At 52.0% G+C, this 14,000-nt stretch overlaps 1 protein-coding gene across 2 annotated transcripts in view; it reads right to left on the bottom strand.

Moving 5' to 3' along the window:
* The window catches only part of LOC144733926 (N-acetyllactosaminide alpha-1,3-galactosyltransferase-like), a 40,488-nt gene extending 38,951 nt beyond the window's left edge, over positions 1 to 1,537 (bottom strand). For both annotated transcript variants that reach the window (XM_078615943.1, XM_078615942.1), the window contains exon 1: positions 1,006 to 1,537. The gene's annotated coding sequence lies outside the window, so the exon portion shown is untranslated. The remainder of the gene's footprint in view (positions 1 to 1,005) is intronic.
* Between the last annotated feature and the right edge of the window lie 12,463 nt (positions 1,538 to 14,000).

Raw genomic sequence — 14,000 nt, 5'->3', positions numbered from 1 at the left:
GTTGTTGTTGTGATCAGGCTACAGACGGTCGCGGAAGGTGATCGGGTGGGCAGGACGCCGAATCCGCGATGCAAAACAATGAAGCAGCCGACGTTTCGGTCAATGGCCCTCCTCCCCCTCCTCCTCCTCCTTCTACTTCCACAAACGTCGCCTCTGTCACCGTCTCGTCCCTTGTGCCGCCCAGCGCGTTGCGAGCTTCACAAACACGCACTTGGGCGCTCGAGGGCGACGTTTCGGGCGCAGTGCCTATTCACAGCATACCCCAGGAGGCTCGCCTATGACATGACCAGCACCGTCTTAGTCCCCTGTCATCATCATCGTCGTCGTCGTTATAATGGCCCATGATCGATCCACTGCTGGATGAACGCATCCGCCCACCCATCATAACAGCCTGCCTGGAGCACGCCGCGAGACTCAATTCACCGCTCCGTCTCCTCCATCGTTGTACGCACTCAACGCATTGTCGGATGTTGTTGTTGTTTGTTGTGGTTGTTGTTGTTGTCTATTACGCGTGCACCACCGACAACGCAGTCTCGCACCAACAACGACGACGACACAGAATCAACTGAAGACGCATCCGGACCTCGGAGTCTCCACGCAGAGAGGAGATGGCGATGGAGGTTACCGGAGGGGCAATGACCTCACCCCTCACCCCTCCTCACCTCTCACTCCTCACCACTCACCTCTCACTCCTCACCATTCACCCCTCACCCCTCCTCACTCTTCACTCACTACTCACTCCTCACCACTCACTCCTCACTCCTCACCTCTCACTCCTCACCCCTCACCCCTCCGTCCTCACCCCTCACCCCTCCTCACCCCTCCTCACCCCTTACCTCTCACCCTCCTCACCCCCACTCACCCCTCACTCCTCACCCCTCACTCCTCACCCCTCCTCACCCCTCCGTCCTCACCCCTCACACCTCCTCACCCCTCACTCCTCACCACTCACCCCTCCTCACCCCTCCTCACCCCTTACCTCTCACCCTCCTCACCACCACTCACCTCTCGCGCTCGGGACTTGGCAAGACGTGACGGGGTTCGCCCGCGTCCCAGTCGACCCGGGAACCTCCTTGCTCACTGCCCCCACTCAGCACCTGCCGCTGTGCGTGTGTCTCTGTGTGTGTGTCTGTGTGTCTCTGTGTGTGTCTGTGTGTGTGTGTCTCTCTGTGTGTGTGTGTCTTTGTGTGTGTCTCTGTGTGTCTCTGTGTGTGTCTCTGTGTGTGTGTCTCTGTGTGTGTGTGTCTCTGTGTGTGTGTGTGTCTGTGTGTGTCTCTGTGTGTGTGTGTCTCTGTGTGTGTCTCTGTGTGTGTGTCTCTGTGTGTGTGTCTCTCTGTGTGTGTCTCCCTCTGTGTGTGTCTCTGTGTGTGTGTCTCTGTGTCTCCCTCTGTGTGTGTGTGTCTCTGTGTGTGTCTCTGTGTGTGTGCTTGTGTCTCCCTCCTCCCTTGCACCTGAACCAGACACCTCCTCCTCCCCCTTCAACACCGCCGGCGCCACCGCTGCATCTTCTTGCCCCCCCCCCCCTTCTTCTCTTTGTCCATCTCTGGCATCGCCTCCTCTTACCTGCATCAGCCTCCCCGCCTCTCCCTCCACCCACCATCATCTCTCCCTACCCCCATCCCTCCCTCTAGCCCCCCCCACACTCCCTCTAGCCCCCCCCACACTCCCTCTTGGCCTCCCCCTAAACCCCCCCCCATCTCGCTAGCCATCTCCTCACATCCCCACCCCCTCATCCCCCCCCTCCTCTACCCCCCCAACATCCCTCCTTCTCTACCCATCCCCGCCCCCGCATCTCTCCCTCCCTCTAGCCCCCTCCCCTCCTCCTCAACCCTCTTATTTACCCCCCCCCATCCCGCCCTCTCTTTCACCCCCCCCCCATCTCCCCCCCCCCAGATCTCCCTCCACCCTCCCTCCTCCTGCTCCCTCTGCCTCCCCGCCTCTATCAGCGCAATCATCGTCTGCGTGCAGTGCGCGGCAGCACGCACGCGCACGCACCAAGTGGCGGTGACATCACCACGGCGCTTGTGTATGTACGTGTATGTATGTACGTGTGTGTGTGTACGTGAATGTATGTACGTGTGTGTATGTACGTGTGTGTATGTACGTGTGTGTACGTGTGTGTATGTACGTGTATGTGTGTACGTGTGTGTATGTACGTGTGTACGTGTGTGTGTATGTACGTGTGTGTATGTACGTGTGTGTATGTACGTGTGTGTATGTACGTGTGTGTACGTGTGTGTATGTACGTGAATGTATGTACGTGTGTGTATGTACGTGTGTACGTGTGTGTGTATGTACGTGTGTGTATGTACGTGTGTGTATGTACGTGTGTGTGTGCGTGAGTGTGTGTACGTGTGTGTATGTACGTGTGTGTATGTACGTGTGTGTGTGTACGTGAGTGTGTGTACGTGTGTGTATGTACGTGTGTGTATGTACGTGTGTGTATGTACGTGAGTGTGTGTACGTGTGTGTATGTACGTGTGTGTATGTACGTGTGTGTGTGTACGTGTGTGTACGTACGTGTGTGTATGTACGTGTATGTGTGTACGTGAGTGTATGTACGTGTGTGTATGTACGTGTGTGTATGTACGTGTGTGTATGTACGTGTGTGTATGTACGTGTGTATGTACGTGTGTGTATGTACGTGTGTGTATGTACGTGTGTGTATGTACGTGAGTGTGTGTACGTGTGTGTATGTACGTGTGTGTGTGTACGTGTGTGTATGTACGTGTATGTGTGTACGTGAGTGTATGTACGTGTGTGTATGTACGTGTGTATGTACGTGTGTGTATGTACGTGTGTGTATGTACGTGTGTGTGTGTGTGTACGTGTGTGTATGTACGTGAATGTATGTACGTGTGTGTATGTACGTGAATGTATGTACGTGTGTGTATGTACGTGAATGTATGTACGTGTGTGTATGTACGTGTGTGTGTGTACGTGAGTGTGTGTACGTGTGTGTGTGTGCGTGAGTGTGTGTACGTGTGTGTGTGTACGTGAGTGTGTGTACGTGTGTGTATGTACGTGTGTGTATGTACGTGAATGTATGTACGTGTGTGTATGTACGTGTGTGTATGTGTGTACGTGTGTGTATGTACGTGAATGTGTGTACGTGTGTGTATGTACGTGAATGTATGTACGTGAATGTATGTACGTGAATGTATGTACGTGAATGTGTATGTGTGTACGTGTGTGTATGTACGTGAATGTGTGTACGTGTGTGTATGTACGTGAATGTATGTACGTGAATGTATGTACGTGTGTGTATGTACGTGTGTGTATGTGTGTACGTGTGTGTATGTACGTGAATGTGTGTACGTGTGTGTATGTACGTGAATGTATGTACGTGAATGTATGTACGTGTGTGTATGTACGTGTGTGTATGTACGGCATGTCGAACACTCTTTGGCACCGTACGTAGTCAAACGCGTTGTGTTGGAGGTGCCAGGCTGGGTGCACCTCGAGCCCGCCACGTGAAGTGTCCCAGGCTCGCTGTTGGCAGGAGGACACGGGACCGACTCAGGTGACACGCGGCGACTGACCGAGATGACTGACAGAGGACGCTACCTATGGCGCTCCCTACTGCGCCAGCTCGCTGCATTTTATCCGCCCGGCGCTCCGCTCGTTGTTGTGAGCGTCGCTCCTCCGCCCTCCGCTGTTGCTGGAGGACGACGGTTTCCAACTGCCCAGCAGCAGCAGCAGCGTCCTTCACGAGCCAACTTCACAGAGGCCGATCTTGACACCGCTGGTACCCGTCATCTGCAAGTCCACTAAGCTCCACATCTTCTTGTACCACATCACTCCATCTCTTCTCCAGCCCATGTCGTGCCCGTTCAGCCCGCTCTATGCGGCCAAACAGAAAGCTGTTAAGGCATGCGGTGGCTGGGCATGCGGGCTACACGACCCAGCCAACGCAGCCTCGCTTGCCGGAGGAGCTCACCGATGGGAATGTGTCCAGACCTTTCATGGATTTGTGAGCTCCTCACACAATTCAGCCTGGTTAAACCCAGTATGGATCGTAGGCATGCCAGCCTGAATGTTTCTTACCGGCGCAGATGTTCCATTCGAGGGGTCCACGTTTCACAAGCATAGAGAAGGGAGGGCATGACTGTGGCAGAAAAGACCTGAAGCTTCGTATGGAGCGACGGACCAGGCAGCTTCCACACAGCAGCATTACACAGCCGATGAAATATAATGCCGCCTGACTGATTCGGAGTGAGACCTCTGCTGTCAAACCGGAGCTGGTCATGGGCACACTGCCCAGCTATGGGAAACTCTCCACTCCACAACTGTTCCATCACCAATGGGGAGCTGAGGGGGGGGGGGAGTGTTTTTGGGCACACTCCCTGCTCGATATTTTGAATACCTGTGTGTATGTGTTCGAGCATGGCTCAGCCATGATATTTTAACACTAACTTTTAAATCTTCTTGGTTCTTTCGGTAAAGTCACGTAGAAGGGAAATATTAAAACAATAAAAATAAAACATAATAAAATTATTCTCACGACGTTTCGGCCACAACGCAAGCAGCCGTCCTCAGGTGAAGAACAGGTCTGAATGTGCCCATTCAGACCTGTCTTTCCGACAGACCTGTTCTTCACCTGAGGACGGCTGCTTGCGTTGTGGCCGAAACGTCGTGAGAATTGTATTTTATTATGTTTTATTTTTATTATTTCATTATTTCCCTTCTACGTGACTTTACCGAAAGAACCAAGTCGATGAATCCCTGCAGTCACGAAAGCTTTAAATCGAAACTTTTAAATCGTTTAAGTCAACGGTCCCCAATCTTTACTGCACCAGGAACCGGTTTCGTGGAAGACAAGTGTTTCACGGACCGAGGGTGGGGGTCATCATTGGGTCTTTCCCCCTTTTTAAAGAAGCTCTCCAGCGACGTGTTTTTAAATCCTTTATATTAAGTTCACTTGCTTGCTTGCTTGCGCGCTTACGACCGTGCAAATCTTTCGGTCGTTTTTTAACCCACTTCCCGTGATCCAATCGAGCTGACATTTTGCACACAGACTCGTTGTGCGTGACAATTTATTTTCGGGAAAAAATTCCAAAATTTTCCACTTTTTAGGAATTTTTTTTTTCATGTTTAATTTAAAATACCAATGTGATAAAAATGAAACTCTTACTATGGGAACCTCATTTGCCAGTAAAAATATGATAATTGGTTTTTTACCCTTCTATCTGGCAAAAAAAAAAGTGTCAGTTTTGTTGCCAGATAGAAGGGTAAAAAACCAATTATCATGAAACTCTTACTCAAGAAAAACAGAAATGAATAATAAAATAAAACCGATGCCACGCATATCAAGGATTTATAGTGAAAAACTTTGTTTTTACGGGTTAATTTTTTATTAATTGTGGCTCGGGTATTAGCAGCTTGTGGGCTGACCAACACCGTGACTCAGACCAGTGCGCAGTGCGGGAAAAAGGCGCGGACGGAAGTGGTCAATAAAATAATGGGCGGGTCACGCGCGAACTAATATAAGTGTCGCATTCTGACTTCTCATAAGGAGCGCGCAACCGAGATCCCTCGTACGCGCAGTTGACACAGTCGGGTTCGCGCTCCTGTGACAATAGAATGCCGCCGCTGATCTGACAGGAGGCGGAGCTCAGATGACAATGCGAGCGATGGGGAGCGGCTGTCAATACAGATGATGAAGCTTCATCTGTCAATACAGATGATGATGCTTCGTCTGTCAATACACATGATGAAGCTTCATCTGTCAATACAGATGATGACGCTTCATCTGTCAATACAGATGATGAAGCTTCATCTGTCAACACAGATGATGAAGCTTCATCCTAACAGGACCCCTGGTTTAAGTGATTCCCGTCACGTGGTTTCCGGATGGAAACTGACGATTTGTGGACCGCACATAATTTCTGGATCTAAAGATACGATTCGTGGATGAAAAAAAAACTCCACATTCGGCCGCCCCTTGACGCTGATCAGCTCCCTTCCGCATGAACAGAAATTCATCGTTCATTCTGTCGCAGATTTATTAATCCTGTTACGCCGAGGACAGAACAACGGCGATGAAGACGACGTTTCTCGTCGCACCTAGAAACAGGGCCGCCCGCCCGCCTGCCCTGAGCGGTGGATTTCTCCGGAGCTCCAACACCGGCAGCAGCCAGGCACTCACCTGGTTCAGACTCTCACCTGGTTCAGGCTCTTACCTGGTTCAGTCTCTCACCTGGTTCAGACTCTCACCTGGTTCAGGCTCTTACCTGGTTCAGTCTCTCACCTGGTTCAGACTCTCACCTGGTTCAGGCTCTTACCTGGTTCAGTCTCTCACCTGGTTCAGTCTCTCACCTGTTCAGACTCTCACCTGTCCAGACTCTCACCTGTCCAGTCTCTCACCTGGTCAGACTCTCACCTGTCCAGTCTTTCACCTGTCCAGTCTCTCACCTGTCCAGTCTCTCACCTGTCCAGACTCTCATCTGGTTCAGTTTCTCACCTGGTTCAAACTCTCACCTGTCCAGTCTCTCATCTGGTTCAGACTCTCACCTGTCCAGACTCTCACCTGGTTCAGACTCTCACCTGTCCAGTCTTTCACCTGTCCAGTCTCTCACCTGGTTCAGACTCTCACCTGTCCAGTCTTTCACCTGTCCAGTCTCTCACCTGGTCAGACTCTCACCTGTCCAGTCTTTCACCTGTCCAGTCTCTCACCTGTCCAGACTCTCATCTGGTTCAGACTCTCACCTGTCCAGTCTTTCACCTGTCCAGTCTCTCACCTGTCCAGACTCTCATCTGGTTCAGACTCTCACCTGTCCAGACTCTCATCTGTCCAGTCTCTCACCTGGTTCAGACTATCACCTGTCCAGTCTCTCACCTGTCCAGTCTCTCACCTGGTTCAGACTCTCACCTGTCCAGACTCTCATCTGTCCAGTCTCTCACCTGGTTCAGACTCTCACCTGTCCAGACTCTCATCTGTCCAGTCTCTCACCTGGTTCAGACTCTCACCTGTCCAGACCCTCACCTGTCCAGACTCTCATCTGGTTCAGTTTCTCACCTGTCCAGTCTCTCACCTGTCCAGTCTCTCACCTGTCCAGCATCTCACCTGTCCAGACTCTCACCTGTCCAGTCTCTCACCTGTCCAGTCTCTCACCTGTCCAGACTCTCACCTGTCCAGTCTCTCACCTGTCCAGTCTCTCACCTGTCCAGTCTCTCACCTGTCCAGACTCTCATCTGTCCAGTCTCTGACCTGTCCAGTCTCTCACCTGTCCAGTCTCTCACCTGTCCAGTCTCTCACCTGTCCAGTCTCTCACCTGGTTCAGACTCTCACCTGTCTAGGCTCTCACCTGTCCAGTCTCTCACCTGTCCAGTCTCTCACCTGTCAAGACTATCACCTGTCCAGACTCTCACCTGGTTCAGGCCCTCACCTATCCAGGCACTCACATATCTAATATCTCACTTGGCCCAGGCTCTCACCTGGTTCAGGCTCTCACATATCCAGGCTTTCACCTGCTTTCTCACCTGTTCTGGATCTCACCTGCTCAGTTTGAGCCTGAATTCGTGGAAATGTAATTGGTGTTGATTTTTGTTGTGGACTGGCGCCCTGCCAAGCACGCAATGTACGGGACTCGAAATGCCACATACAAAGACAAAGATAAAGACAAAGATCCCCGTGTAGTCTTAGCATACTCTTCTTGGTTCTTTCGGTAAAGTCACGTAGAAGGGAAGTAATACAATAATAAAAATAAAACATAATCAAATAATTCTCACGAGGTTTCGGCCACATATTATGTTTTATTTTTATTATTTTATTACTTCCCTTCAACGTGACTTTACCGAAAGAACCTAGAAGATATTCTTAGCTTTTTTCGGTAAAGTCACGTAGGTAAAACATCAAAATTAATGAAAATAAAATACAATAAAAACAAAAATCACGACGTTTCGGAGGCAACACAAGTCTCCGTCATCAGGTGGGACCGTCACAGCCGAATTAGCTGCATCAAGTGAGGCAATGATTCAAGAAGTAATCCCTTATAAGCAAGTTGAAGGGGGGAGGAGAGGGGGCTCATCAGAATGTGGTAGCCAATGAATGGAACGTATCAACTTGCTTATACGGGATTACTTCTTGAATCATTGCCTCACTTGATGCAGCTAATTCGGCTGTGACGGTCCCACCTGATGACGGAGACTTGTGTTGCCTCCGAAACGTCGTGATTTTTGTTTTTATTGTATTTTATTTTCATTAATTTTGATGTTTTACCTACGTGACTTTACCGAAAAAAGCTAAGAATATGATTCCTTGCAGTCACGAAAGCTTCAAATCTAGAACCAAGAAGATGAATCCCTGCAGTCACGAAAGCTTTAAATCGAAATCTTAACAGACTGTTGGGGCAAGTGCTGTTAGCGATCACCTATGAAGGCCAGCATGGCACACGAAGGGGTGGGTGGCCAACACCACGCCCGGCCGCCTTTGTCTCCCCAGTGGCGATGTGTACGCACCGCACCAGGTACTCGTTTGAGGCTGAGTCGACCGTAAGCGGGAATCGAACTATTATCATATATATTGGGGGGATGTGTGCCCGCCAATATATATTATAATTACAGCCTTGGCTGACCGGGTCAACCGGCGTAAGGAGCGTTTCGACATCGCCATCTCATTACCCAGGGTGGCCGCATGCCACCCAGCCACGCGCTTCAGATGCTAATCTCGGTTACAATGGTTGACTGCGTGGGTTGGTTGTCGGCACCCGGGCGCGGTGTGTAGCAAACATCGCCACTGGGGAGACAAAGTCGGTGGGGCGTGGTGTTGGCCACTCACCCCCTCGTGTGCCGTGCCGGCCTTCATAGTTGCCACGCTAACAGCACTTGTCCCCAACAGTCTGTTGAGGCTGTACGGGGGATCTTTGTCTTTGTGTGCGGTAATGCAGCGGTTCGCGCACTTGCCCAGGGAGTTCTGCGACGCGAGTTCTCATTTCCTGGTCACGACCGCGAACAGTGGCAAATATTTGTGTGAGTTACGCATCAGCACTGGGGGGAAGACAAAGACGGCCGGGGCGTGGTGCTGGCCACCGACCCGCCCATTCGTGCACCGTGCCGGCCTTCAGAGGTGCTGCCGCTACTCGCTACGAACAGCACTTGCCCCAGCAGCCTGTTAAGGCTACACGGGGGAGACCTTTGTCTTTGTGGTGGCGCGGCAGCGTTGTGGTTAGCCACTGCGGGGGTGGTGGGGGGGGCAATGGGGGGGGGGGGGGCAGAGGAGATGTTGTTGTTGTTGTTCTTGTTGTTGTTGTTCTTGATGTTGTTCTTCTAAAAGCAGCAATGCCTAGGGGCACTTTTCAAAGTGTACCCAATTAGCTGTTGTGCGTACCGTAGGTTTCGGATGGACGGCTAAGGCGACATGGGGAATCTTTGTCTTTGTGAGTGCTCCTAGGTCGACTCAGCCTCAAATTACTACTTGGTGCGGTGTGCAGTCTATATCGACATTAGGGAGACAATAGCGGCCGGGCGTAGTGCTGTACCGTGCCGGTCTTTATAGGTGCTGCTGCTACTAACAGCACTTGCCCCAAGAGTATGCTAAGGCAATACGGGGGATCTTGGTCTTTGTGTGTATATGTACGTGCGTGCGTGTGTGTGTGGCAGAGGTCGCAAACGGGTTTTGATTCCTTACCCGTACCCGTACCCGGCCGCACCAGGGTCGCAAACGGGTACCCGTACCCGGCCGTACCCGAACCCTACCCGTACCCGGCCGGGTACGGGTAGGGTACGGGTATCGGGTATCTGATTGCGACCTCTGGGATGAAGCCATGTTGTTAGGCGCGGGTGGGTTGATTCTAGGAACTTGAATTGTGAGAAGAGACAAGACATTGGGAAATGAGTGACAAACGGTTACTCACCAGTGACTCACGGTCTACCCGTACCCGGCCGCACCAGGGTACCCTACCTGATACCCGGCTACCCGTACCCGGCCGGGTACGGGTAGCCGGGTATCAGGTAGGGTACGGGTATCGGGTACCCGGTTGCTGGACTACATAGTGACGGAACAGCAGATGCTGGGCCCATGTCCTTGACACCAGGACCGACTGTGGAGCTGATCTGCCCACTGACCATTGGCTTGTCATCTGTAAGATGCGCCTGACATTCTTCCACTCCGGTGGTGGGTGTACACCCAGGACCCCATTCAAACCCGCAGTGGCCTGGTCTCAGCAAGCTGATGAAAGTTGCAAGCGATAATTGTATCATCGCTTGCAACTGGGGTTGTCATCGTCCCCCACTCATCCTGATGCCGAGGGGAAATGGGCGAGGTTTAGGACTGTGGTTCATGCAATTGCAATGGCTGTTTTGGGTACACGGTCCAGACCTCCCCAGACACCCTGGCTGACTGAGGAAGTGTTCAGGCTGGCTCGGAAAAAAGCGACAGGCCCACTCTCATCGTCTACAGCATCCCACGACAGAGAATGAGGCTTCCCGCAGCCTTTGCTCGGAGGTTTGGAGAGCCGTGAGGCACTGCAAGGATGGGTGGTGGTCGTGGGTTGCTGAGGAGATGGAGTCTGCCTCAGTGACCCGCGATCACAAATCATTCTTTAACTCCATCAAAAAAGTAACTTGCAGCGCAACACCTATTACCATCATTAGAGGAAAGAAATGTGATCCAATCTCCGACCCCAGCAGATGTGCTGAGCATTTCTGTGAGGTCTTGGGGGAGGGGAAATCCCCCAGCCTGTTAAACAGCTTGGGGCAAAGTGCAGAAGACCCTGCTGAGGCTGCGGTGCTGCAAATATTGAAAGAAGTCACCACCTGTGAGTGGCTGGCTGAGGTGCCATCTGTTGAGGAAGTACTGAAGGCGATCCGGAGTCTGAGACCAGGAAAGGCACCGGACAGAGATGATCTCCCAAGCGAAATGCTGAGGGAGGGTGGCGTTTGCGCACAGACTGCCTACATGACATCATAACAACAGTCTGGACCGCTGGATGGGTTCTGCAGGATTCGAAGGATGCCCTGGTGGTCTCTCCTTCTTTAAGAAGGGGGACCGCACAGACTGTAACAACTACAGGGGCATCTCACTCCTCGGTGTGCCAGGAACGGTCCTGGCAAGGATTATTCAACATCGCCTTGCCAGACACGCTGAGGAGAGGCTTGCGGAGCCCCAATGTGGTGTAATAGTTTCTGTCTGTCTGCTGCAGCAGAGGTGTAGGGAATTCCTACAAGACTTATATATCTGCTTTATTGACCTGGTCAAGGCCTATGATATCATCAGTAGGCCTGGGCTCTGGGTTGTTCTTGGTACTTTCGGAGTCCCTGACTCTCTGCTCACGATCATTAAGGACCTTCATGATGGTGAGCGGGCCCGGGTAAAACTATGTGGCCAGGAGTCGGAGCCATTCCCTGTTCACTTTGGGGTGCGACAAGGATGTCCTTTAGCTCCCACATTATTAAACATCTATTTCGACCACGTAGTTCGTGAAGCCTTCGATGGCTGTACTGAAGGAATTTCCATCTGGTACAGATACAATGGAAGGCTGATCGATGCCTGGGTGCGGTCAAGGAATGGCTCCCTATTGGTCAACCCTATGCCGATCATCTGGTGATTGCTGCTCACTCAAAGGAGGAGTTGGAGGCGCTGCTGCTGCTGAACCTGGAGCGTGTCACTGAGAGGTGGGGCCTTACCATCAACCCCACAAAAACTAAGAAGCTAACTGGGTATGTTGTACCATCAGATACTCCACCCCCACAACTCCAAATTGGTGATGGGACAGTTGTGGAGAGAGTGGAGAGTTTTCCATACCTGTGCAGTGTGCTCATGTCTGGCTCCGGTTTGACAGCATAGGTCTCACTCCGAATCAGTTGAGCGGCATTATCATTTCATCGGTTATGTAACGCTGTGTGGAAGCTACCTGGTCTGTCGCTCCACACGAAGCTTCGGGTCTTCTCGGCCCCGGTCATGCCCTCCTTTCTCTACGCTTGCGAAACGTGAACCCACCTAATGGTACATCGTCGTCGATTAGACACATTTAGGCTGACCTGCCTACAATTAATCCTGGATTTAACCAGGCTGGATTGTGTGAGGAGCTCATGAATCATTGGACGAGCTGACAAATCGGTGAGCTACTCCGGCGGGCAAGGCTGCGTTGGCTGAGTCATGTCGCCCGCATGCCCAGCCACCGCATGCCTCAACAGCTTTTGTTCGTCATACAGGTTTTTTTGGTTTGATTGCATAAATATTTAAATGTGTCGTTAAACCCGACACTTCCCGACACAGGCAACAGGTAAGGTTTGTCACGTAAACAGAGCATGCCAATTCGTCACCATGTGTTGGAGAGCAAAGCCACAACATTTACAATCTGAGTACGACGTTTCGCCAATAATTACAACCAGCTTCATCAGGCGACAACTCTACAACACACGGGTGTGCTGTACTAGTAACGAATTGGCACGTTCTGTTTGCGTGACAACCCTTACTAGTTGGCTGTGTCGAGTGGTGGCGGTTTTAACGACACATTTATATATTTACGCGACCTAACCCCCCAAAAAAACCTCTATTTTGGATGATATTGGTCGCGAAAGCCTACGTGTTAAGCTTTTGTTCGGCCAGATAGAGGGGGCTAAGCGGGCGCGGCACGGGCTAGAGAAGAGATGGAGCGATGTGGTACAGGAGGATGTGGAGCTGAGTGGACTTGCCGATTACTGGTACCAGCGGTGTCAAGATCGGCCTCTGTGGAGGAAGCTCGTGAAGGACGCTACTGGGCAGTTGGAGGCAGTCGCCCTCCAGCAACAGCGGAGGGCGGAGGAGCGGCGCTCACAACAACGAGCGGAGCGCCGGGCGGATAAAATGCAGCGAGCTGGCGCAGTAGGGAGCGCCATAGGTAGCGTCCTCTGTCAGTCATCTCGGTCAGTCGCCGCGTGGCACCTGAGTCGGTCCCGTGTCCTCCTGCCAACAGCGAGCCTGGGACACTTCATGTGACGGTCTGCGAGGTGCACCCAGCCTGGCACCTCCAACACCGCGCGTTTGGCTACGTACGGTGCCAAAGAGTGTTCGACATTCCGTACATACACACACGTACATACACACACGTACATACACACACGTACATACACACACGTACATACACGTACATACACACACGTACATACACACACGTACATACACTCACGTACATACATACACGTAATACACACACGTACATACATACACGTACATACATACACGTACACGTGTGTGTGTGTGTGCGCATGGTGTGTGTGTGTAAATGCGCACGGTGAGTGTAAGTGCGCACGTGAGTGTGTGTGTGGGGAGCGGTGGTGTAGCGGTTAGCGCGCTGCGCTATGAACCCGGCGACCCGGGTTCGATTCCCGCTCACGGCTAACACCGGTCCTGGGCCTCCCCTAGGTCGACTCAGCCTCAAATGAGTACCTGGTGCGGTGTGTAAACATCGCCAACATGGGGAGACAAAGGCGACCGCGGGTGGTGTTGGCCACCCACCCCCTCGTGTGCCGTGCCGGTAGCCTTAATAGGTGCTGCTACTCGCTAACAGCACTTGCCCCAACAGTCTGTTCAGGCTACACGGGGAATCTTTGTGTGTGTGTGAGGAGGAGGAGGAGGCTTGTGAAGGACGCTCCAAACCAGTTGGAGGCAGTCGCCCTCCGGCAATAGCAGAGGGCGGATGAGCGACGCTCACAACAACGAGCAGAGCGCCCGGGAGACTTAAACGCGGCGAGGTTTGCACAGTTGGACACACACACACACAGGGGATTGGTCAATCTTTGCCAGTCATCTCGCCCGAGTGTCAACCCATGTGGAACCTGCTGGGTCTGACCAGTGCCGGATTATCCTCGTAGCACAATGATCATAGGGGCCGTCCATAAATGACGTCACGCACCTGGGGGGGGGGGGGGGGGGTCAGACATTTGTGACGATGTGTGACGAAGCGGGGGTTGAGAAGGTGACGTCACATCAAAATGCGCAACTTTAAATAACTGCTAGCAGAAGTACCCGGCGTTGCCCGGGTGAAAAATATATTTCTTAATAACCTTACATATATACA

This window comes from Lampetra planeri, chromosome 49 (genome assembly GCF_965212315.1).
Source record: "Lampetra planeri chromosome 49, kcLamPlan1.2.h2, whole genome shotgun sequence".
In the NCBI taxonomy this organism is placed as follows: Eukaryota; Metazoa; Chordata; class Hyperoartia; order Petromyzontiformes; family Petromyzontidae; genus Lampetra; species Lampetra planeri.
This window is presented reverse-complemented; position numbering and strand designations above follow the sequence as displayed.